This window comes from Bombina bombina, chromosome 5, assembly GCF_027579735.1.
Source record: "Bombina bombina isolate aBomBom1 chromosome 5, aBomBom1.pri, whole genome shotgun sequence".
Classification (NCBI taxonomy): domain Eukaryota; kingdom Metazoa; phylum Chordata; class Amphibia; order Anura; family Bombinatoridae; genus Bombina; species Bombina bombina.
The window spans coordinates 122,851,311-122,876,142 of NC_069503.1; positions in this window are offsets into that span (position 1 = coordinate 122,851,311).

Consider the following 24,832-nt stretch of genomic DNA (forward strand, 5'->3'; position numbering starts at 1 on the left):
TATCTCCTCAGATAAATCTGGATCAAGAGACCAGAGACTCTCTTCTTTGGTGGTTGTCACAGGATCATCTGTCCCAGGGATTGTGTTTCCGCAGGCCAGCATGGGTCATAGTGACGACGGACGCCAGCCTATTGGGCTGGGGTGCAGTCTGGAATTCCCTGAAAGCACAGGGTATGTGGACTCAGGAGGAGGCTCTCCTCCCGATAAATATTCTAGAACTGAGAGCGATATTCAATGCCTCAGCTGGCTTTGGCCAGATTCATAAGATTCCAGTCAGACAATATCACGACTGTAGCATATATCAATCATCAGGGGGGAACAAAGAGTTCTCTAGCGATGATGGAGGTTTCCAAAGTAATTCGATGGGCAGAGGCTCACTCTTGCCATCTATCAGCAATCTATATCCCAGGAGTGGAGAACTGGGAGGCTGATTTTCTAAGTCGTCAGACTTTTCATCCGGGGGAGTGGGAACTTCATCCAGAGGTGTTTGCACAATTGATTCATCAATGGGGCACACCAGAATTGGATCTGATGGCATCTCGTCAGAATGCCAAACTTCCTTGTTACGGGTCCAGATCGAGGGATCCTCAAGCAGTACTGATAGATGCTCTAGCAGTGCCTTGGTCGTTCAACCTGGCTTATGTGTTTCCACCATTTCCTCTCCTTCTTCGTCTGATCACCAGAATCAAACAGGAGAGAGCTTCGGTTATTTTGATAGCACCTGTGTGGCCACGCAGGACTTGGTATGCAGATCTGGTGGACATGTCATTTCTGCCACTGAGACAGGACCTTCTCATTCAGAGTCCGTTCCAACATCCAAATCTAGTTTCTCTGCGGCTGACTGCCTGGAGATTGAACGCTTGATTTTATCCAAGTGGGGATTCTCGGAGTCGGTCATAGATACCTTGATTCAGGCTCGAAAGCTTGTCACTAGGAAAATTTATCATAAGATATGGCGTAAATATCTTTATTGGTGCGAATCCAAAGGCTACTCATGGAGTAAGATAAGGATTCCTAGGATTTTGTCCTTTCTCCAAGAAGGATTGGAGAAGGGGTTATCAGCTAGTTCCTTAAAGGGACAGATATCTGCTTTGTCAATTTTACTGCACAAGTGTCTGGCAGATGTTCCAGACGTTCAGTCATTCTGTCAGGCTTTAGTTAGAATCAAGCCTGTGTTTAAACCTGTTGCTCCGCCATGGAGTTTGAATTTAGTTCTTAACGTTCTTCAAGGGGTTCCGCTTGAACCTATGCATTCCATAGATATTAAACTTTTATCTAGGAAAGTTCTGTTTTTAGTTGCTATCTATTCTGCTCAAAGAGTTTCTGAGCTATCTGCATTGCAATGTGACTTGCCTTATCTGGTTTTCCATGCTGATAAGGTGGTTTTGCGTACCAAACCTGGATTCCTTCCTAGGGCCTAGATTTAGAGTTTGGCGGTAGCCGTGAAAACCAGCGTTAGAGGCTCCTAACGCTGGTTTTAGGCTACCGCCGGTATTTGGAGTCACTCAAAATAGGGTCTAACGCTCACTTTTCAGCCGCGACTTTTCCATACCGCAGATCCCCTTACGTAAATTGCGTATCCTATCTTTTCAATGGGATTTTTCTAACTCCGGTATTTAGAGTCGTGTCTGAAGTGAGCGTTAGACATCTAATGACAAAACTCCAGCCGCAGGAAAAAAGTCAGTAGTTAAGAGCTTTCTGGGCTAACCCCGGTTTATAAAGCTCTTAACTACTTTACTCTAAAGTACACTAACACCCATAAACTACCTATGTACCCCTAAACCGAGGTCCCCCCACATCGCCGACACTCTAAAAAAATTTTTTAACCCCTAATCTGCCGACCGCCACCTACGTTATACTTATGTTCCCCTAATCTGCTGCCCCTAACACCGCCGACCCCTATATTATATTTATTAACCCCTAATCTGCCCCCCTCAACGTCGCCTCCACCTGCCTACACTTATTAACCCCTAATCTGCCGACCGGACCTGAGCGCTACTATAATAAAGTTATTAACCCCTAATCCGCCTCACTAACCCTATCATAAATAGTATTAACCCCTAATCTGCCCTCCCTAACATCGCCGACACCTAACTTCAATTATTAACCCCTAATCTGCCGACCGAATCTCGCCGCTATTCTAATAAATTTATTAACCCCTAAAGCTAAGTCTAACCCTAATACTAACACCCCCCTAAGTTAAATATAATTTAAATCTAACAAAATAAATTAACTCTTATTAAATAAATTATTCCTATTTAAAGCTAAATACTTACCTGTAAAATAAACCCTAATATAGCTACAATATAAATAATAATTATATTGTAGCTATTTTAGGATTTATATTTATTTTACAGGTAACTTTGTATTTATTTTAACCAGGTACAATAGCTATTAAATAGTTAAGAACTATTTAATAGCTAAAATAGTTAAAATAATTACAAATTTACCTGTAAAAGAAATCCTAACCTAAGTTACAAATAAACCTAACACTAGACTATCAATAAATAAATTAAATAAAATACCTACAATTACCTACAATTAACGTAACACTACACTATCAATAAATTAATTAAATACAATTGCTACAAATAAATACAATTAAATAAACTAGCTAAAGTACAAAAAATAAAAAAGAACTAAGTTACAAAAAATAAAAAAATATTTACAAACATAAGAAAAATATTACAACAATTTTAAACTAATTACACCTACTCTAAGCCCCCTAATAAAATAACAAAGCCCCCCAAAATAAAAAAAATGCCCTACCCTATTCTAAATTACTAAAGTTCAAAGCTCTTTTACCTTACCAGCCCTGAACAGGGCCCTTTGCGGGGCATGCCCCAAGAAATACAGCTCTTTTGCCTGTAAAAAAAAAACATACAATACCCAAGCCCCCCAACATTACAACCCACCACCCACATACCCCTAATCTAACCCAAACCCCCCTTAAATAAACACTAAGCCCCTGAAGATCATCCTACCTTGTCTTCACCATACCAGGTTCACCGATCGGTCCAGAAGAGCTCCTCCGATGTCCTGATCCAAGCCCAAGCGGGGGGCTGAAGAGGTCCATGATCCGGCTGAAGTCTTCATCCAAGCGGGGCAGAAGAGGTCTTCCATCCGATTGAAGTCTTCATCCAAGCGGCATCCATCCGGAGCGAAGCGGCAGCATCCTGAAGACCTCCACCGCGGAACATCCATCCTGGCCGACGACTGAACGACGAATGACGGTTCCTTTAAATGACGTCATCCAAGATGGCGTCCCTCGAATTCCGATTGGCTGATAGGATTCTATCAGCCAATCGGAATTAAGGTAGGAATATTCTGATTGGCTGATGGAATCAGCCAATCAGAATCAAGTTCAATCCGATTGGCTGATCCGATCAGCCAATCAGATTGAGCTCGCATTCTATTGGCTGTTCCGATCAGCCAATAGAATGCAAGCTCAATCTGATTGGCTGATTGGATCAGCCAATCGGATTGAACTTGATTCTGATTGGCTGATTCCATCAGCCAATCAGAATATTCCTACCTTAATTCCGATTGGCTGATAGAATTTGAGGGATGCCATCTTGGATGACGTCATTTAAAGGAACCGTCATTCGTCGTTCAGTCGTCGGCCAGGATGGATGTTCTGCGGTGGAGGTCTTCAGGATGCTGCCGCTTCGCTCCGGATGGATGCCGCTTGGATGAAGACTTCAATCGGATGGAAGACCTCTTCTGCCCCGCTTGGATGAAGACTTCAGCCGGATCATGGACCTCTTCAGCCCCCCGCTTGGGCTTGGATCAGGACAACAGAGGAGCTCTTCTGGACCGATCGGTGAACCTGGTATGGTTAAGACAAGGTAGGATGATCTTCAGGGGCTTAGTGTTAGGTTTATTTAAGGGGGGTTTGGGTTAGATTAGGGGTATGTGGGTGGTGGGTTGTAATGTTGGGGGGCTTGGGTATTGTATGTTTTTTTTACAGGCAAAAGAGCTGTATTTCTTGGGGCATGCCCCGCAAAGGGCCCTGTTCAGGGCTGGTAAGGTAAAAGAGCTTTGAACTTTAGTAATTTAGAATAGGGTAGGGCATTTTTTTTTATTTTGGGGGGCTTTGTTATTTTATTAGGGGGCTTAGAGTAGGTGTAATTAGTTTAAAATTGTTGTAATATTTTTCTTATGTTTGTAAATATTTTTTTATTTTTTGTAACTTAGTTCTTTTTAATTTTTTGTACTTTAGCTAGTTTATTTAATTGTATTTATTTGTAGCAATTGTATTTAATTAATTTATTGATAGTGTAGTGTTAGGTTAATTGTAGGTAATTGTAGGTAGTTTATTTAATTTATTTATTGATAGTGTAGTGTTAGGTTTAATTGTAACTTAGGTTAGGATTTCTTTTACAGGTAAATTTGTAATTATTTTAACTATTTTAGCTATTAAATAGTTCTTAACTATTTAATAGCTATTGTACCTGGTTAAAATAAATACAAAGTTACCTGTAAAATAAATATAAATCCTAAAATAGCTATAATATAATTATAATTTATATTGTAGCTATATTAGGATTTATTTTACAGGTAAGTATTTAGCTTTAAATAGGAATAATTTATTTAATAAGAGTTAATTAATTTCGTTAGATTTAAATTATATTTAACTTAGGGGGGTGTTAGTGTTAGGGTTAGACTTAGCTTTAGGGGTTAATACATTTATTAGAATAGCGGTGAGCTCCAGTCGGCAGATTAGGGGTTAATGTTTGAAGTTAGGTGTCGGCGATGTTAGGGAGGGCAGATTAGGGGTTAATACTATTTATGATAGGGTTAGTGAGGCGGATTAGGGGTTAATAACTTTATTATAGTAGCGCTCAGGTCCGGTCGGCAGATTAGGGGTTAATAAGTGTAGGCAGGTGGAGGCGACGTTGTGGGGGGCAGATTAGGGGTTAATAAATATAATATAGGGGTCGGCGACGTTAGGGCAGCAGATTAGGGGTACATAGGGATAATGTAAGTAGTGGCGGTTTACGGAGCGGCAGATTAGGGGTTAATAATAATATGCAGGGGTCAGCGATAGCGGGGGCGGCAGAATAGGGGTTAATAAGTGTAAGGTTAGGGGTGTTTAGACTCGGGGTACATGTTAGAGTGTTAAGTGCAGACGTAGGAAGGGTTAACGCATAGCAAACAATGGGGCTGCGTTAAGAGCTGAACGCGGCTTTTTTGCAGGTGTTAGGTTTTTTTTCAGCTCAAACAGCCCCATTGTTTCCTAAGGGGGAATCGTGCACGAGCACGTTTTTGAGGCTGGCCGCGTCCGTAAGCAACTCTGGTATCGAGAGTTGAAGCTGCGTTAAAAATGCTCTACGCTCCTTTTTTGGAGCCTAACGCAGCCTTTATGTGGACTCTCAATACCAGAGTTATTTTTATGGTGCGGCCACAAAAAAGCCGGCGTTAGTTTTTCAGGTCGTTACCGACAAAACTCCAAATCTAGCGGTAAGGTTGTTACCAATAAGAATATTAATCAGGAAATTGTGGTTCCTTCTCTGTGTCCTAATCCTTCCTCTAATAAGGAGCGTCTGTTGCACAACTTGGACGTGGTTCGTGCTTTGAAGTTTTACTTGCAAGCGACCAAAGATTTCCATCAAACATCTTCTTTGTTTATTGTCTATTCTGGAAAACGTAGAGGTCAAAAAGCTATGGCTACCTCTCTTTCTTTTTGGCTGAAAAGCATCATCCATTTGGCATACGAGACTGCTGGACAGCAGTCTCCTGAAAGAATTACAGCTCACTCTACTAGAACGGTGGCTTCCACATGGGCTTTTAAAAATGATGCTTCTGTTGAACAGATTTGTAAGGCTGCGACTTGGTCTTCGCTTCATACCTTTTCCAAATTTTACAAATTTTTATACTTTTGCTTCTTCGGAGGCTATTTTTGGGAGAAAAGTTCTTCAAGCAGTGGTGCCTTCTTTTTAGCCATCTGTCTTGTCCCTCCTGTTCATCCGTGTCCTGTAGATTTGGTATTGTATCCCACAAGTAGTGGATGAATCCGTGGACTCGTTGTACCTTATAGAAGAAAAGTAAATTTATGCTTACCTGATAAATTGATTTCTTCTATGGTACGACGAGTCCAAGGCCCGCCCTGTCATTTTAAGACAGATTATATTTTTTGATTTTAAACTTCAGTCACCTCTGCACCTTTTAGTTTCTCCTTTTTCTTCCCATACCTTCGGTCGAATGACTGGGGGGTGGAGCTAAGGGAGGAGCTATATAGACAGCTCTGCTGTGGTGCTCTTTGCCACTTCCTGCTAGCAGGAGATAATATCCCACAAGTAATGGATGAATCCGTGGACTCGTCCTACCATACAAGAAATCAATTTATCAGGTAAGCATAAATTTACTTTTCTAATTAAAATAAATTAAAAATAATAGAAAACTGGGTACTGGCAGACAGCTGTCTGATGGAGATGGAGGTAATTGGTTAGAAGGGGGAGGGTTATAGAGTTTTTTGGAAGGGATCAGGGAGGTGGGAAGGTAAGGGGGTAATCCTACACTAAGGACAATGATAATAATAAAAATAAATTTAAAAAAAGGTGTAAAACTGCATACTGGCAGACTGTCTGCCAGTACTTAAGATGGGGGTGACCATTGGGGGGTGGGGGGAAGAGCTGTTTGAGAGAGATCGGGGGTGGGAAGTTTCAGGTGGGAGGGTAATCTCTACACTAAAGCTAAAATGAACCTTACAAGCTACCTGATTAACCCCTTAACTGCTGGGAATAATAAAAGTTTGGTGTGCAGCTGCAATTAGCAGCCTCCTAAATACCAAAAAGCAATGGCAAAGTCATATATGTCTGCTTTTTAGAACAAAGGGGATCCCAGAGAAGCTTTTACAACCATTTGTGCCATGATTGCACAAGCTGTATGTAAATAATTTCAGTGAGAAACCTACAGTTTGTGAAAAAGTTAAGGATTTTTTTTATTTGATCGTGTTTCACGGTGAAATGGTGGCATTAAATATACCAAAATGGGCCTAGATCAATACTTTGGGTTATCTACTAAAAAAATATAAAGTTTTAATAGGTAAATAAGAAAGGCTCTTTTTCTGTTTAAATGTAGTCATGGCAAAAATTCTAAAAATGCTCTGGTATTTTGTGGAAGTTTTAGTCTTAAATGCCCGGTCCTTAAAGGGTTAAAATACTAATTGAGGGGGGGGGAGGCAGAGCCTAGCCACGCTGGATGATGGCTGCAATCTGTTAGAGCTCTAAAAACCTTAGGGCTGAACAAGCTAGTTATGTGAGATTAAATATTTTTTTTAATTAGGAATAGTGCCAAAATATATTTAAGACGGACTGCATCTATCCTGGGTGTTAGCAGTAAAATAGTGAACTGATACTTGCTGGTCAGGATCACTTGGATTGACATTCCCGCCTCTGACTGTAAAAGAATTAATGCTGAAGGAGGACACGAACCAGCTATTCCGCTAACCAACACACGGCCCACCACTCCTACAGCTATCACAGCGAAGCAATAGGGGAACAACAAAATACAACAGAAAGGAAGACCGCCACATCTCATCAACCACCAGGCAAGGCCTTGACAAACGGCTGCACTACCTTGATCTTGAAGGCCTCTACTCACCTAGACCTAACATCCTGCTCGGTGGAGACAAAGGACACACTGAACCCCGCACTAGTAACTCAGGTCTGCTGGTAAAAGCACCAGGGCCACTCAATCGAACCAGGGGGAGCATCATAGAGGTGGCGTGGAGTCAGCGAAGGGGTGAAGAGGCAAAGCTGCAGGCCCAAGAGGCACAGCCATTAACCACGCGCCGGAACAAATCACTTCATATGCCGCAACAGGGTAAGACCCTGCAGCACCTGAGTGTACACAGAAGAAAGCCCCAGATCCAAAAGAACATCCAACAGCTGCAGCGGATTCACCTCGCGAGAGTGAAAGACCAGGCGACTTCTTCATATCACAAGGCATACTTTAGGGTTATTGATAAAACCCCAGGGCTGACAATGCGAACAAAAAGTACACTGACCTAGCCCCGTAACAGGGTAAGACCCAGGGGCACTGAACTAAAACTAAAACCAGGCCCCAGCATTAACGCAACATCACAGGCCTGGTGGAGATAGCAGACGGCCTATTCGGCACAACACCACCAATAAAACTAGAGTGGTGAAGAGATCTTAAAATAATAGACACAGGGGAATGGTAACATACAAATAGAGAAATAAGGGACCTGGTCTCATAAGGCCTGCACAGGTCCCACAGCTATTGTCAGTGGAAAAGTCGCAAACTAGCCACTATATCAACTGCCCACATGCCTGAAGCATAAATAAATTAAATAAATAAATTGAGCATTACACTAAGTCCTGCTCACTTAAAAACACACTTCTATCTTATAACAAATAGAACAAATCTATGTTATAACAGTAGAGCAACACCTTCTTGAGTGAATCCCATTGTGACGGCCAAATAGGCATTGACACAATCTGACTGTGAATCAGGCAATTTATATTTTCTTATCAGTGGCTTCCAATCACAGAAAGATAGCCCTAGCAGTATATCTATGTACCCTGTTATGCCAAATAAAAAACTAGCAAGGCCGATAAAAGGCTCACAATAATCTGTAATGGAGCTACCTACTTCCCTCTGAAAATGCGTCAGGCACCTCTAAATTTACTCACTGTTTTGACAAGATAAAGGTAGATTACCTTGACATCACGCTAATAGGTGACAGTGTTGCTGGTGGGGTTAGGACGAAACTTTTCACTAAGCCGATTTCAGCCAACTCATTGATTCATGCGAGGAGTAGTCACCCATGCCATATGCATTATGGTGTGGCGAAGGGCCAGTTAATCAGGGCTAAACGCAATTGCTCTGACGAGTTGGACTTCGCAACAGAAAGTGAGGCTCTCATGACAAAACTGAGAGAAAGGGGGTACCCAGAGAGCCCTATAAAAAGAGCTCAGAGAGAAGTCATGAATATGCCCAGAGAAACGTTGTTATTACCAAAACCACCAAAACAGGAAACCCGAAGTGAAATTACATTTGTTACAGCATATACCAGTCAGTATCATAAGATTTGTAACATCATCAAAAAGAATCTACAGATTCTAAGAGGTGATGACATCTTAAAAAATGTGGTAGATAAGGGTTGCAGATTTGTACCTAGGAGGAATATCACCATTGGAAATATGATCTCCCCAAGTATGCTTAAGCCACCGAAAAAAGAGAGCAGCTGGTTGAGCAGCAAAGGGCACTACAAATGTGGTGCCAGAAGTTGCACAGCTTGCAGCTATGCTCTAATAAGCAAGGTGTTTCAATCCGCATATACAAAGAGGGTCTTTGAATGTCAGAGATGCACTAATTGCAGGTCAGAGTTTGTCGTGTACCTGGTGATATGTAACGTTTGCAATCTGCAATACGTGGGGTGCACCTCAAGAGAGGCTAGAGCAAGGATAAGGGAGCATCTCAATGATATCGACAAAGAAAAAACAACTACAGGAGTAGCGAAACATTTTCTGTATGATCACCATGGTGATGCAGGTAGCTTCAGATGGATGATCATAGAGGTGATAGACAAAAAACCCAGAGGGGGAAGTAGGATACAGGAGTTATTACGCAGAGAGGCATACTGGATCTTCACCTTAAATACACGGAGACCAGTGGGCATGAATATAACAAATGACATCATCAATTTCTGGGAGTAGTAGAAAGGATAAGGAGTAGGTGTACTGATCTCCCTTATAAAAATAGCACAATATGTTGGTGTCCATTAATGTAAAGATTGAACAATTTGTGTTCACATTCATGATGTTTGAGGATTATTTATGTCATATTTAACTGTAAAAAGCAAATACAGATAATGGCAATTGTTGTCCCACACATACAACATACTAGGAATATTAGTGTTAAGTTACATGAGGGCCAGCTAATTTCTTTTCCATGGACATTCAAAGATTATAAACCAACAAAGTTTCCCTTATTCTTATTCTAAAGGGTTCTGACTATAGGTCCAGAAGTTACTAAGGCAAATTGTGATACGATAGGCCATTAAGGTATAAGCTAATGTCTCTGAGTGTAATAGGCAACTGTGACAGGCTTTAATAATGAGAAGCATGTTGTGTGCAAAGGCAGATGTCAATCAATGTCGATTACACGTAAGGGTGGAGTTAATACAGACACATTTTACAGGCTACCAATCAGATTGTGAGGGGGCATTTATAGCCCCACAGGTGAATTAACAAAATTAAGTCTATGAATAAGGCATATCAGCCGAAACGCGTCAGACTGGCCTGTTTGTGACTAAGCAGCTGTTTGAAAATACTTGTTACTGCATGCTGGCATCAAGTTTTTACATTGACCAATAAAGTACTGAGTTTTACCTCAAGCGGCATTCTTATTTCTTTGGATATCGTCTGGCCAGGGAAGGGGCCATTGCTTGCTGCAATAGGGCTGTTTGCCCGAAATTACCTGTGAGAGCTCCGGGTAAGTGTAATTCATTCCACTGCTGTAACCGGTAGGAGCTGGAGAATAGTGAGACACCACACACCCAGTCTGCCCCGTGATTGGCTAGGTGCGGTCACGAGAAAGTGACGTCAGACGCCGTCCGAAAAAGTTTCCCGATCACGGTCGAGTATTCAAGGACGGGTATTGAGAAGACGTCAGCCATCGGGGCAGAGGTGTTTTGAAGGTGAGGTCTTTCCTTTCACAGCCACCGCTAGCAGGACGGATCCCCGTGTGTCAGAGGAGTACCCCTCTTTTTACATATTTGAACCAATTTCCCTTCCAAACTCCGAGACAGGGCATCCGGGACTTCAGACAGGTAAACCCAATTGGGAGTTTACTTTTTTCATGCTACAATCGTTATTGTCATTTATGATTGAATTGAATTACATGAATGAGCTCATATATACCAAGTGTGGACATAACGTTACACTCTTTGATACATTTCTGAATGTTTATACCAGTACTCAAATAAGGCATATGGACTGTTGACTGTTGACAGATATTACGGACATATCTAGAAGTACATACAGGCAGTCTAAACATGGATAATAGACCAGCTATGTGCAGTAACTATTATTCACTCACAAGTTTTGAAGACATAGAAAGACACAGACCCGCACTCAAAGATATTTTCAATCCAGATACACAAATAAGGGAAATATCAGATGTATTTCTATCAATGGAGAAAACTCTCACCAAAGAGTATCAAATATGGTGGGACAAAAAATCATTAGAAAAATACATAGACATGAGAATGATCCCAAGGGGTCTCAGGATTAGGAAATATCCTTCCTTTCAAGTCACAGAGGAGTGGTTCATTACTGAATGGAACGATACACTAACAGAATGCTCCATCAAGTTAATGAACATTATTATCAAGTATAAAGATCTTAAACTTGAAGAAACTAGGAGACATATTAAGGACATACAGAAAGACCTAAACAATTTTGTCGATCATGACAAATATGAACAACTGGACATAATACTAAGGGAAACGATAGATAACCTTAAAAGAGATGTGGACAGACTGAAATACCGCAAATATGTCAGGGACGCTGAGGATTACACCAATAATAAGGTTTATCAGTGGAATTCACAGAATCCAAGAAGATTGAGGCAATCAAGGAGGTTTAACAACAAGAGAGGAAATACATCAGGAACAAAGGGTCAGCCAATAGAACAAGGAAGAAGACAAGTGACTTTTGTGGACACTGATTCAAGTGAAGAGGCTGACATGCGAGATTTTGTAGATTATACAACAAGTGGGGGCTCATCTGAGGAAGAAGGACCCCCTATTAGTAAATTTAGTGAGAGTCCAGCATCCATTCTGCCAGCAGATAATGTCAGTATTCCCCAACTACCAGTTACCGCCCCTACAGGGGTTGTAGGTATATTGAAAAATAAAGGTAGAGGTGGCAATAGAATGAACAAATATTCTGCCACATTAGACACACAGCCCAAGCCCAATCCATTACCCGTAGATTTTCAGGTTTTTCGGGAGGAAGAGGACAAAGGGCAGGGGGGAGGGACAGGAGCAACAGGGGGAAGAGGAAAAGGAAAAGAACCACTAGCCAGACGAGAACATACACATTGAGAAGAGGAAAACAAAACAAATACAGAATATGAGAGTTATCAACCTCACGAGTATTGAATTAAGTACTGAAGAAATTAAGGTTTTAGAACTAGGTTTAAATTTTGTTCCAGCAGCTGACTTCAAGGTATTCGACACACTAATGGATGTTAATAGGTTTGTTCGCAATTTAACCATAAAGAAGTTTTATTATGTCGAACAATCTTCAGAACAACCTCCAGGGGGTGTCGGGAGCTTGAAGCCAGAAACTGGACAGGTGGTGAATGATTGCTTTCTCTTCAGAGACACCATTGATCTTTTAACCTTAAGTCAGTTAGAAAAAGAGAGTATGGGAGAATTGACACAAAAGGGCAGCCATACAGGGTACAAAAATAATCATACACATAATCTCACTCACATTGAAAATGTGGGTCTGAGGAAGCTGAAAGAGAGACAAGGTATAGTGATCAAGAATGCCGATAAAGGTGGCACAATAGTTGTCATGGCCGAATCAGATTATATCAAGGAGGCAAATAGACAGCTCAGTGATGGGGAGATATATCAAAGACTGTCCTATGACCCCACAGTCAGGTTTCAGGCAGAACTGAGAGATCTGCTTGATGATGGTCTGGAGGAGGGTCTGATGGACTTGTGCACCTTTGAATATCTTAATGTGAAGGAACCGGTGACACCGATTTTCCATCACTTACCGAAGGTGCACAAGTCCATCGAGAATGTAAAGGGCAGACCTATTGTATCAGGGATCGGCTCATTATTTGAAAATTTGTCAAATTGGGTTGAGTCCCTTTTACAACCCCTGGTGTGGAAGTTACCAACCTTCCTTCGAGACACTAAGCATTTGTTGAATTGTGTGGATGAGATCATGTGGTGCTCAGAATATTGCTGGCTCACGGTGGATGTGGTGGGATTATATTCCGCCATACCACACGATAAAGGCATACAGGCCATTAAGTATATGTTAGACTTTCTGAGTGACTATTCGCCTGAACTTAGGGATTACATTGTACGAGTCATTGAATTTTTGCTTGATCACAATTTTTTCAATTTTAATGGATGTTTCTATCTGCAAAGGTGTGGGACAGCGATGGGAGCTAAATTTGCCCCAGCCTATGCCAATTTGTTCATGGGCTGGTGGGAGCTGTCCCACGTCTTTGCAGATATGAATCCTTTCAGTGAACGGATAGTTGGCTACAAGCACTATATAGACGATCAAAAAGAATCTACAGATTCTAAGAGGTGATGACATCTTAAAAAATGTGGTAGATAAGGGTTGCAGATTTGTACCTAGGAGGAATATCACCATTGGAAATATGATCTCCCCAAGTATGCTTAAGCCACCGAAAAAAGAGAGCAGCTGGTTGAGCAGCAAAGGGCACTACAAATGTGGTGCCAGAAGTTGCACAGCTTGCAGCTATGCTCTAATAAGCAAGGTGTTTCAATCCGCATATACAAAGAGGGTCTTTGAATGTCAGAGATGCACTAATTGCAGGTCAGAGTTTGTCGTGTACCTGGTGATATGTAACGTTTGCAATCTGAAATACGTGGGGTGCACCTCAAGAGAGGCTAGAGCAAGGATAAGGGAGCATCTCAATGATATTGACAAAGAAAAAACAACTACAGGAGTAGCGAAACATTTTCTGTATGATCACCATGGTGATGCAGGTAGCTTCAGATGGATGATCATAGAGGTGATAGACAAAAAACCCAGAGGGGGAAGTAGGATACAGGAGTTATTATGCAGAGAGGCATACTGGATCTTCACCTTAAATACACGGAGACCAGTGGGCATAAATATAACAAATGACATCATCAATTTCTGGGAGTAGTAGAAAGGATAAGGAGTAGGTGTACTGATCTCCCTTATAAAAATAGCACAATATGTTGGTGTCCATTAATGTAAAGATTGAACAATTTGTGTTCACATTCATGATGTTTGAGGATTATTTATGTCATATTTAACTGTAAAAAGCAAATACAGATAATGGCAATTGTTGTCCCACACATACAACATACTAGGAATATTAGTGTTAAGTTACATGAGGGCCGGCTAATTTCTTTTCCATGGACATTCAAAGATTATAAACCAACAAAGTTTCCCTTATTCTTATTCTAAAGGGTTCTGACTATAGGTCCAGAAGTTACTAAGGCAAATTGTGATACGATAGGCCATTAAGGTATAAGCTAATGTCTCTGAGTGTAATAGGCAACTGTGACAGGCTTTAATAATGAGAAGCATGTTGTGTGCAAAGGCAGATGTCAATCAATGTCGATTACACGTAAGGGTGGAGTTAATACAGACACATTTTACAGGCTACCAATCAGATTGTGAGGGGGCATTTATAGCCCCACAGGTGAATTAACAAAATTAAGTCTATGAATAAGGCATATCAGCCGAAACGTGTCAGACTGGCCTGTTTGTGACTAAGCAGCTGTTTGAAAATACTTGTTACTGCACGCTGGCATCAAGTTTTTACATTGACCAATAAAGTACTGAGTTTTACCTCAAGCGGCATTCTTATTTCTTTGGATATCGTCTGGCCAGGGAAGGGGCCATTGCTTGTTGCAATAGGGCTGTTTGCCCGAAATTACCCGTGAGAGCTCCGGGTAAGTGTAATTCATTCCACTGCTGTAACCGGTAGGAGCTGGAGAATAGTGAGACACCGCACACCCAGTCTGCCCCGTGATTGGCTAGGTGCGGTCACGAGAAAGTGACGTCAGACGCCGTCCGAAAAAGTTTCCCGATCACGGTCGAGTATCGAGGACGGGTATTGAGGAGACGGCAGCCATCGGGGCAGAGGTGTTTTGAAGGTGAGGTCTTTCCTTTCACAGCCACCGCTAGCAGGACGGATCCCCGTGTGTCAGAGGAGTACCCCTCTTTTTACATATTTGAACCTCTAAAGAGCAGCAGGAAGGGAGAAGACAAACGGTTGCTGCACAGATTCACAACATAGATCCAGCACAATACAACTTTGTCACTAAAGAGGACATTAAACACCTCTCCTCAAAAGAGGATATTAAAGAAGCAATGTCAGATATTAAAAGTAACTAAGAAAATATATAACTGCCGTGGATCATAGAGTTACTCAGATTGAAGAAAAACAGGAAAATCTATGTTCAGACCTCCAACATCAGGCAAGTTTCTTACAATCACAAGAGATAGCAGTACAAAACCTCCCTGAACGTATTGAAGATCTAGAGAACAGGAGCAGGAGGAACAATTTGAGATTACGGGGAATCCCCGAATCTGTGAACCCTGCTACCCTACATAAATATATTCAAGATCTTTTCAGATATATAAAGAACTCTCCAGCAGCCACAGATGTACAAATTGAATGGGTACACAGGGCTCTGTGCCCCAAACCATCCAACAGGGCACCGTCTAGGGACGTGATTGTTAAGCTGCTATCTTTCAAAGATAAAGAGGAAATCCTCAAGCACGCCAGAACAAGCATTATTGCCAACAGAGATAACACCACAGCAGTCTTCAGGAACATCACGGATCTGCCTAACTTCAATCAGGCCTTGGGAATAACGATTAGGCCCCCTCGAATGGTTCCTGGTGAAGGAGCTGATCTACCTGGAGCTGCTACCCCTGTAAATGAGAATTTTCCTAGCTGACAGACCAGTGGGCGTCATATATGACTGAGCACACTAAACCGTGAAAGGTCTAAAGACATTTGACTGGACAGATAAGTTCATGTTTCTTGTTACACACCAATTGATCATGTTAATACTGTTCACACTCAAATTATAGTTCATTACTTCATACATACACCTAGCTTCTAGAATACAACACATATCGCGGTGACATTAGCCAAGTCACTGCCTGCAAAAATAAAGTTAACCTTGATCTAGGATCTTAAACTACAAGATGTAGATTTCTCTAGTGTTGAAATGCCCTAAGGTTATATTTTTGATGCACACATATTTATCTTTCTCATACTGCTTCTTGTTGAACACATGTTTATTGTGTTCATATTGTTTACACTTTGTGGTTCATACCTACATACATACAACCAGCCTCTAAGGTGAGGCACATACCACAATGACATTAACTAAGTTACTGCTTACAAAAGAACTTAACCTAGATATAGGACCTTAAGAACCAAGTATACACAAGATATTTATTTATTTTTATCCAAGGATTACAAAGTTATACATTTTGGATGGAGTGCTGTTTATTATAAAGACACACAGGCAGTTTCCTTTTTTTATTTTTATTTTATTATTCTCTTGTCGCACAAACTTACAGATAAACATTAGATGTTTAAATATTAATATAAAAAAGCACAGGGTTGACTACCCCTATTTGTTTGTATTGGTATTGTGAAAGTGTTAAATTGTTATATTATACTAGTTGTTTTCAGAGAACACTGTAAACCATGGCATGATTAAGGTAACACTACCGAAACGTTGCTATGTCTTTTGATACATTTATACTGGAATAAAGATTCTGCTGATTTATGCTACCTTCTTTGGACTTTTTACTTTGTGAAATACTAGGGTCTTTGCAGTGGCCCTCCAAAGGTATGCATTAATTGGGGCTTTCTGTGCTGGATTCTATTTCTGACTTTTGTACCTATAAGAGAGAACCCAGACATCGGACTGGGACGCGGGTACGGGGCCCCTCACACCTACTGACAACACAATAACACACGTCCTACACCAAGGAGAAATCAAACCACAGGCCGAGCTTGCAGATTGGGATGGTGACACATTCTCTTCTTGGTTCTGTGTGGCACAGCTTACTCACTACTACACATCACATAGGCATAAAACACATTTTAGCAGACAAAAAAAAACTTTCGGGAACCTATGTGTAACAAACCAGCCTCCGAAGCATCTAATCTCACAACTTTATAAAATCCTTCTTGCAAGGGGAGAATCTTGTCTACCTTCATATGTGCATACCTGGCACAAAGAGCTAGGACAAACTATAGAGATTAAAGAATGGTATAAAATATTCGAAAAGGCCTCATTGTCGGCTAAAATTCAGGAAATGCACTACAAGTTTTTGAGTCGTTGGTACCTGACCCAACAGAGGATTAGGAAAATATACCCTAATACTAACGGGGAGTGCTAGAGAGACTGCGGGGAGGAGGGCGCACTTCTCCACGTGTGGTGGTCCTGCCCCTGCATCCGTTCTTATTGGGATGAAGTGCTTAAATCAATAGACTGAATCCTTGAACTAACCATCATATAATTTAATATATCATGAACTCCCCAAAGTAAGTGGAGAGGCGAAGAACTTTCTGCTGCTTCTAAAGTTCAGTGCAGCTAAGGAGCTTATTCCTAAATACCAGAAAACCCAACAGACACCCAAACTACAGAAATGGAGGGCCAGGGTCAGGGATTTGCTAGAGCGCTATCATTTCCGGAAAACTGGCAAAATAATGACACACAATGTCATGCAGTTGACATGGGAGGGTAAAGGGCTCCAATTTGATATTTTATCACAGCAGGCCATTTGCAATAGACACCCTACACCCCACTCTGGAATTCCAAAATCCTTTCTTTTTTACCCTTCATCCCTTCCCCTTTTATTCTTATGCTCCCCCCTTCTCTTTTTGCTCTAGCAATACCAATATTGTTTTTGACATAAAATGTAAACAGATGTGTAACAAGCTCAAACAGGTATACCGATAATCCCACCTCACTATTAACAGTTACTGGTCTATAATATGATGCATTTACCAAGGACTAAGGCCGAGCAATGCGGCACGGTTATCACAAACCCCACACAGAATGTTAACCAGGGATAGGCACAGACAAAGGCTGTGGCGGACATTTTCCAAAGTACATCTTAGTGAAGGACACCATGGTACATTTGAAATTAAAAACATTATTTTATAGTGCTTGATGTTATTATACTGATGCAGATACCACTGATCCTATAACCAGCCCTCCTCTGGCTATACCCATGTGCCAGTGTTACTACTGTGTCATTAAATATAGTGCTGGCTCTTATTATACTGATGCAGATACCACTGACCCTACAACCAGCCCTTGTCTGGCTATACGCATGTGCCAGTGTCACTACTGTGTCTTTGTATAGAGCTGGGTGTCATTATACAGATGCAGATACACATCCAGTATTTCACTCAGGGTTTAATTATTCCATAACTTATCACCCAATATCGCTAGCAGTTATTTAATCAGAAAGAAAAGATATACTAAGGTTTGTGGCGGACACTGCAAGGGCTAGTCACGGACACCAGTGTCCGTGTATGGACACCTTGCCTATCCCTGATGTTAACTATGATTGTCTTTCAACTTTGTGCATACTACTGTTGTATCGTACAATTCCTTACAATAAAGCTTGTTTAAAAAACTAAAAAAATAACTAATTGAGATAGAAACTTTCGCCTAGATTACGAGTTTTGCGTGAGAGGCTATGCGGTGCTAACGAGCAGTTTATGCTCACCACTCACCTACAGACAATGCTGGTATTACTGTTTTTTACAAACCCGACGTTAGCCACAAAAAAGTGAGCGGAGAGCAAAATTTTGCTCCACATCTCACCTCAATACGAGCGCTGCTTATGTTAGCGGTGAGCTGGTAAAACGTGCTCGTGCACGATTTCCTCATAGGAATCAATGGGGGAGAGCCAGCTGGAAAAAAAACTAACACCTGCAAAAAAGCAGCGTTCAGCTCCTAACGCAGCCCCATTGATTCCTATGGGGAAATAACATTTATGTCTACACCTAACACCCTAACATGAACCCCGAGTCTAAACACCGCTAATCTTACACTTATTAACCCCTAATCTGCCGCCCCCGACACCTGCATTATATTATTTACCCCTAATCTGCCGCACCGGACACCGCCGCCACCTACATTCTACTTATTAACCCCTAATCTGCTGCCCCAACATCGCCGACACCTACATTATATTTATTAACCCCTACTCTGCCACCCCCAATGTCGCCGCAACCTACCAACATTTATTAACCCCTAATCTGCCGCCCCCAACGTCGCCACCACTATAATAAAGTTATTAACCCCTAAACCTAAGTCTAACCCTAATACCCCCTAACTTAAATATAATTAAAATAAATCTAAATAAAATTACTACAATTAACTAAATTATTCCTATTTAAAACTAAATACCTATAAAATAAATCCTAAGCTAGCTACAATATAACTAATAGTTACATTGTAGCTAGCTTAGAGTATTTTTATTTTACAGGCAAGTTTGTATTTATTTTAACTAGGTACAATAGTTATTAAATATTTATTAACTATTTAATAACTACCTAGTTAAAATAAAGACAAATTTACCTGTAAAATAAAACCTAACCTAAGTTACAATTACACCTAACGCTACATTACAATTAAATTAATTACCTAAATTAAATACAATTAATTACAATTAAATAAAATTATCTAAAGTACAAAAAAAAACAAACACAAAATTACAGAAAATAATAAAATAATTACAAGATTTTTAAACTAATTACCCCTACTCTAATCCCCCTAACAAAATAAAAAATCCCCCCAAAATAAAAAAAGCCCTACCCTACACTAACTTACAAATAGCCCTTAAAAGGGCCTTTTGCGGGACATTGCCCCAAAGTAATCAGCTCTTTTACCTGTAAATAAAATTCCAAATCCCCCCAACATTAAAACTCACCACCCACACAACCAACCCTACTCTAAAACCCACCTAATACCCCCTTAAAAAAACCTAACACTAACCCCTTGAAGATCACCTTACAGGGAGACGTCTTCACCCAATCGGGCCGAAGTCCTCAACGAAGCCGGGAGAAGTCTTCATCCAACCGGGCAGAAGTGGTCCTCCAGACGGGCAGAAGTCTTCATCCAGACGGCATATTCTATCTTCATCCATTCGGCGCGGAGCATCCTCTTCTTTCCACAGCTACGACTGAAAGAAGGTTCCTTTAAATTACGTCATCCAAGATGGCGTCCCTTCAATTCCGATTGGCTGATAGAAATTAGCCAATTGGAATTAAAGGGACAGTCAAGTATAAATTAAACTTTCATTATTCAGATAGGACTTTTAATTTTAATTGACTTTCCAATTTACTTTTATCATCAAATTTGCTTTTTTCTCTTGGTATTCTTAGTTTAAACTAAACATAGGTAGGCTCATATGCTAATTTCTAAGCCTTTGAGGGCTGCCTCTTATCACATGCTTTTTAAATCTCTTTTCAACACAAAGAGACAGAAAGTACACGTGGGCTATATAGATAACACTGTGTTCAGGCACAGAAAGTTATTTAAGATCTAGCACAATACAATGCTAAATTTGAGACAATAGATAATAAACAGTCACAGTCATGTGATCAGGGGGCTGGAAGAAGGTTCCTAGATACAAGGTAATCACAAAGGTAAAAAGTACATTAATATAACTGGGTTGGTTATGCAAAACTGGGGAATAAGTAATAAAGGGATTATCTATATTTTAAAACAATAACAATTCTATGGTTGACTGTCTCTTTAAGGAAGAAAAAATCCTATTGGCTGATGCAATCAGCCAATAGGATTGAAGCTCAATACTATTGGCTGATCCAATCAGCCAATAGGATTGAGCTGGCATTCTATTGGCTGTTCCAATCAGCCAATAGAAAGCCAGCTCAATCCTATTGGCTGATTGCATCAGCCAATAGGATATTTTCTACCTTAATTCCGATCAGCCAATCGGAATTGAAGGGACGCCATCTTGGATGACGTCATTTAAAGGAACCTTCATTCAGTCATACTGACTTTAAAATGCGGTACCAGTCTTGACAGGAGAGGGTCTACCGCTCACTTTTTGTCAGACTCGTAATACCGGCACTATGCAAGTCCCATTGAAAAAAGAGGATACGCAATTTATGTAAGTGGATTTGCGGTATTTCCGAGTCTGGACAAAAAATTGAGCGATACACTTGTACCTGCAAGAATCGTAATACTAGCGTGCGTTAAAAAGCAGCGTTGGGACCTCTCAACGCTGCTTTTTAACCCTAACGCAAGACTCTAATCTAGGCCTTTGTTATTTCTAACAGGAGCCATCAGAGAAGAGGAGGTTCCAGTGAAGTGAAATAGAATGCGGGAAGACGGCAATGACACAGCTGAAAACTGCCCCTAAGATCAGTGCGAGCAATAAGATGGAGGAAACAGAGAGACGAATGGTGAAGGGGGAGAGGAAATTTAAAATATAGAAACCGGAGAACCAGAAAAGGGGAAAGTTTAATACAAAGAAAAATATTTTCTTTAAAAAAATAATTAGAAATAAAAAATGGGAAATTAAAAACTTAGAAATTGAAAAATATATTAAAATAATAATATGGTTAGAAAAAACAGCATTGTTAGAAGAGAGCACTTTTTTTTCACTGAGCAGCAAAACAAAGAGGAGGTTGGGTGCTCAATGTACACTATATGGCTCAATAGATCAGAAAACAACAAAGGGCATTGGGAGCCCCATTTCTTAAAGGGACAGTAAACCTTAAAAATAATGTTATATAATTCTGCACATAGTGCAGAATTATATAACATTATATTAGCGCAAACGTTTTAAAACAAAATTTCCCCTTTGAATTTTTTAAAAAACCTGCTGTTTTACAGACCCGCTCTCTGTGATCTGCTGAGCGGGTCTGTTTGTTTCAAACAGCGCATCGGGCCAGCTGCATAGTCACAGCCTGGCCCGACCGCGCCATAGCACTAAGTGCAGCTCGCTCCTGCTCTGTCAGACAGCAGCAGCGATCTGCACTGTGTATAATGGCGCGGTCGGGCTGGGCTGTGACTATACTGCTGGCCCGATGCGCTGTGTGAAACAAACAGACCCGCTCAGCAGATCACAGAGAGCGGGTCTGATAAACAGCAGGGTTTTTTTTAAATTCAAAGGGAAAATTTTGTTTTATAAAGATTGCGCTAATATAATGTTATATAATTCTGCACTATGTGCAGAATTATATAACATTTTTAATGTTTACTGACACTTTAACTTTCCTTTACACTTACATAAATACATTAAATGCTCATAGGAACTTGGTATGACAAAAGTCCCTTGGTCAGTAAGAACAGGCTAGCCTGTCATTGGCAACATATTAACCCCTTCTCCCAATCCGATTTAGATCTGCATCATGCGGAGCAAAGCCCAGTGCACTGCATAACATAGATTTACTTAGGACCTTTTGGAAGGCCAAGCAGTCTCGGTTGTCAAGTGATAACCAAGACTGAATATGAAGCAAGATTGCCCAACCATTACAGACAGTTGCACTGTCTGTGTCACAGTCTGTAATGATCGTCTGTTGATGTCTGTGGGAGGAAACTGGGAGGTCCAGGGATGAGGGAGGGGCAGGTTCCCTACACTATGACAAAAAAATGGGTTTTGGAAGGGAGAGGGAGGTATGGAGCCCTATGCTACACAAAAAAGATTATACTGTATGTGTGTATATATATATATATATATTATATGATCACTTAGAGGGGGTGTTGGGGAGGGTGAGGGGGAATCCTACACTACAGAAGATATAATAAATAATAATAAAACAATAAATAAAAATACATTAATTTTTTACTGACAGGCTAGCCAGTACCAAAAATGACAGGAAACAGTGGAAGGAGGCTGTTTGAGGGGGGGAGGCACTTTGGGGTGAGGGTGAGAAAGGAACCCTACACTACAAAAAATAAAAATAAACTACTTACATTAAAAAAAAGTCCTAAATTGCATACTAACAGACTGTCTCCCTATGATGACCAGTGTGTGGGGGGAACAGAGCTGTTTGGGAGAAATTAGATAGCAGGTAGGAATAAGGGGGTGGGTGATCCCTACACTACATAGGGTTGCCAGCTGTCCTTCAAAAAAATACTTGACAGTCAACAAATAACCGGGGGGGGGGGGGTGAAGACGCAGGGTTTAAAGAGCACCTGCATAAAGAAATTATGCAAATAGATTATTGCGCAGTGATTGGTTGTATTAAAATTAAACTGTGTTATATTGTACCTGTTGTTTTCGGAGTTAAGTTTCAAAATTTACAGGATTAAAAAGGGAATATTCCATATTATAACATTTTATTACATTATTTTTTATATGTTGTTGAAGGAGCAGCAATGCATTACTAGGAGCTAGCTAATCACATCAGATGAGTCAATAGCAAGAGGCATATATGTGCAGTCACCAGCTAGCTCTCAGTATTTATTGCTGCTTCTGAACATACCAAAATATGCTTTTCAACCAAGGATAGCAAAAGAACAAAACAAAATTTTTAAAAAATATAAGTAAGCTGAAAAGTTGTTTAAAAAATTGCATGCTCTATCAGAATCTTGAAAGTTTTATTTTGTGTTTCATGTTCCTTTATGAATAAAGAAATATTTTTAGATCAACACACAAATCACATTAAAGGGACAGTAAAGTGAAAATTAAACTTTCTTAATTCAGATAGAGCAACAATTTCAAACAACCTTCCAATTCACTTCTATACTGTAGTCCACCTTGTTATCTTAGTATTATTTCCTGAAAAGCATACCTAGGTAGGCTTGCGTCAGCAATGCACTACAGAACAACAAAAAATGCTAATAAAAGTCAACTAAAAAGTCTCTTGAAATTTGTATGCATTAATATATGTATAATAATATTGTGTGTGTGTATATATATATATATTGAGATAATAAATATATATTTATTAAGATAATAAATATATTTATATATACTATACTGAAACATACCTCTTTTTTCACACCTTGGCTGGCCTGGCACTATTCTTGCTGGCTCTGACTCAATTTACTCAAAGCCCCAGGAGTCAGCACACAGCAGCATAGACTGACTGTAGTCTAGAGACAGCGCAGCCCGTGGTTCTTCTTGCTATCTTGATGTCACGCACAGGCTGAGGCAGAGGGGTCCGCACATCAGGATCAGCTGAGCGGAGCCTGGACAGTGGACACGGCTGGGCTAATGGGCTTGGGGTTACTCTAAGTGGCAGTGCTGGGTAGGTAGGGTAGCCAGGTTGGCCTAGATGCGGCTTGGACTCCGGCAACAGTCGGAAACATTAAGAATGAAGAATCTCTTAAAAAAATTCAAAAGTAATTAAGCAAAGTCTACCTAAGGCTATGTCCGTTTTTTTTAAAATAAATTTATCGGGCAGTAAACTAAAATACCAGACAGTACGGTCTAATACCGGACACCTGGCAACCCTATCCCAACACTTAACAGCTAACTAGATTACTGCGTCACTGCCAGAAAGTTTAGAAAAGTGGTGCACAGCTGCACTTAGTGGCCTTTTAATTACCAAAACAACAATGGCAGAGCCATGCAATTCTGTTATTTCTGAAAGGGAATCACAGCAAACCTTTTATAACCGCTGTCTTATAACTGCAGCAGTTGTGTGTAAATAATTTTAGTGAGAAAACTAAAGTTTGCGAAAAACTTAATGATTTAATTTTATATGATTGCTTATCACGGTTAAACAGTGACATGAGATATACAAAAATGGGCCTAGACTAGATCAATGCAAAATTTTTTTTGAGTTTCTTGTATATTGCACACTCTCTATGTCCACACTTTTGTCATTATTGTTATTCCCCTTTTTATCTTTCTTTCCTTTCTCCTTTTTTGTCTATCTTATATTCCCCCTGTATACATAATTTCACATCTTTATTTATATTGATTCCGTATTGATTTATAACTTACTGTCAATATATGCTCTATGTAAAATTATATATTTCCCCTGTCTGTTCTCCTTCACTAGATAATGTCTGCTTCTGTCTCCTAAAACCCCTTCATGATTTTTATGACACCCCCTCCTCCCCCTGCAC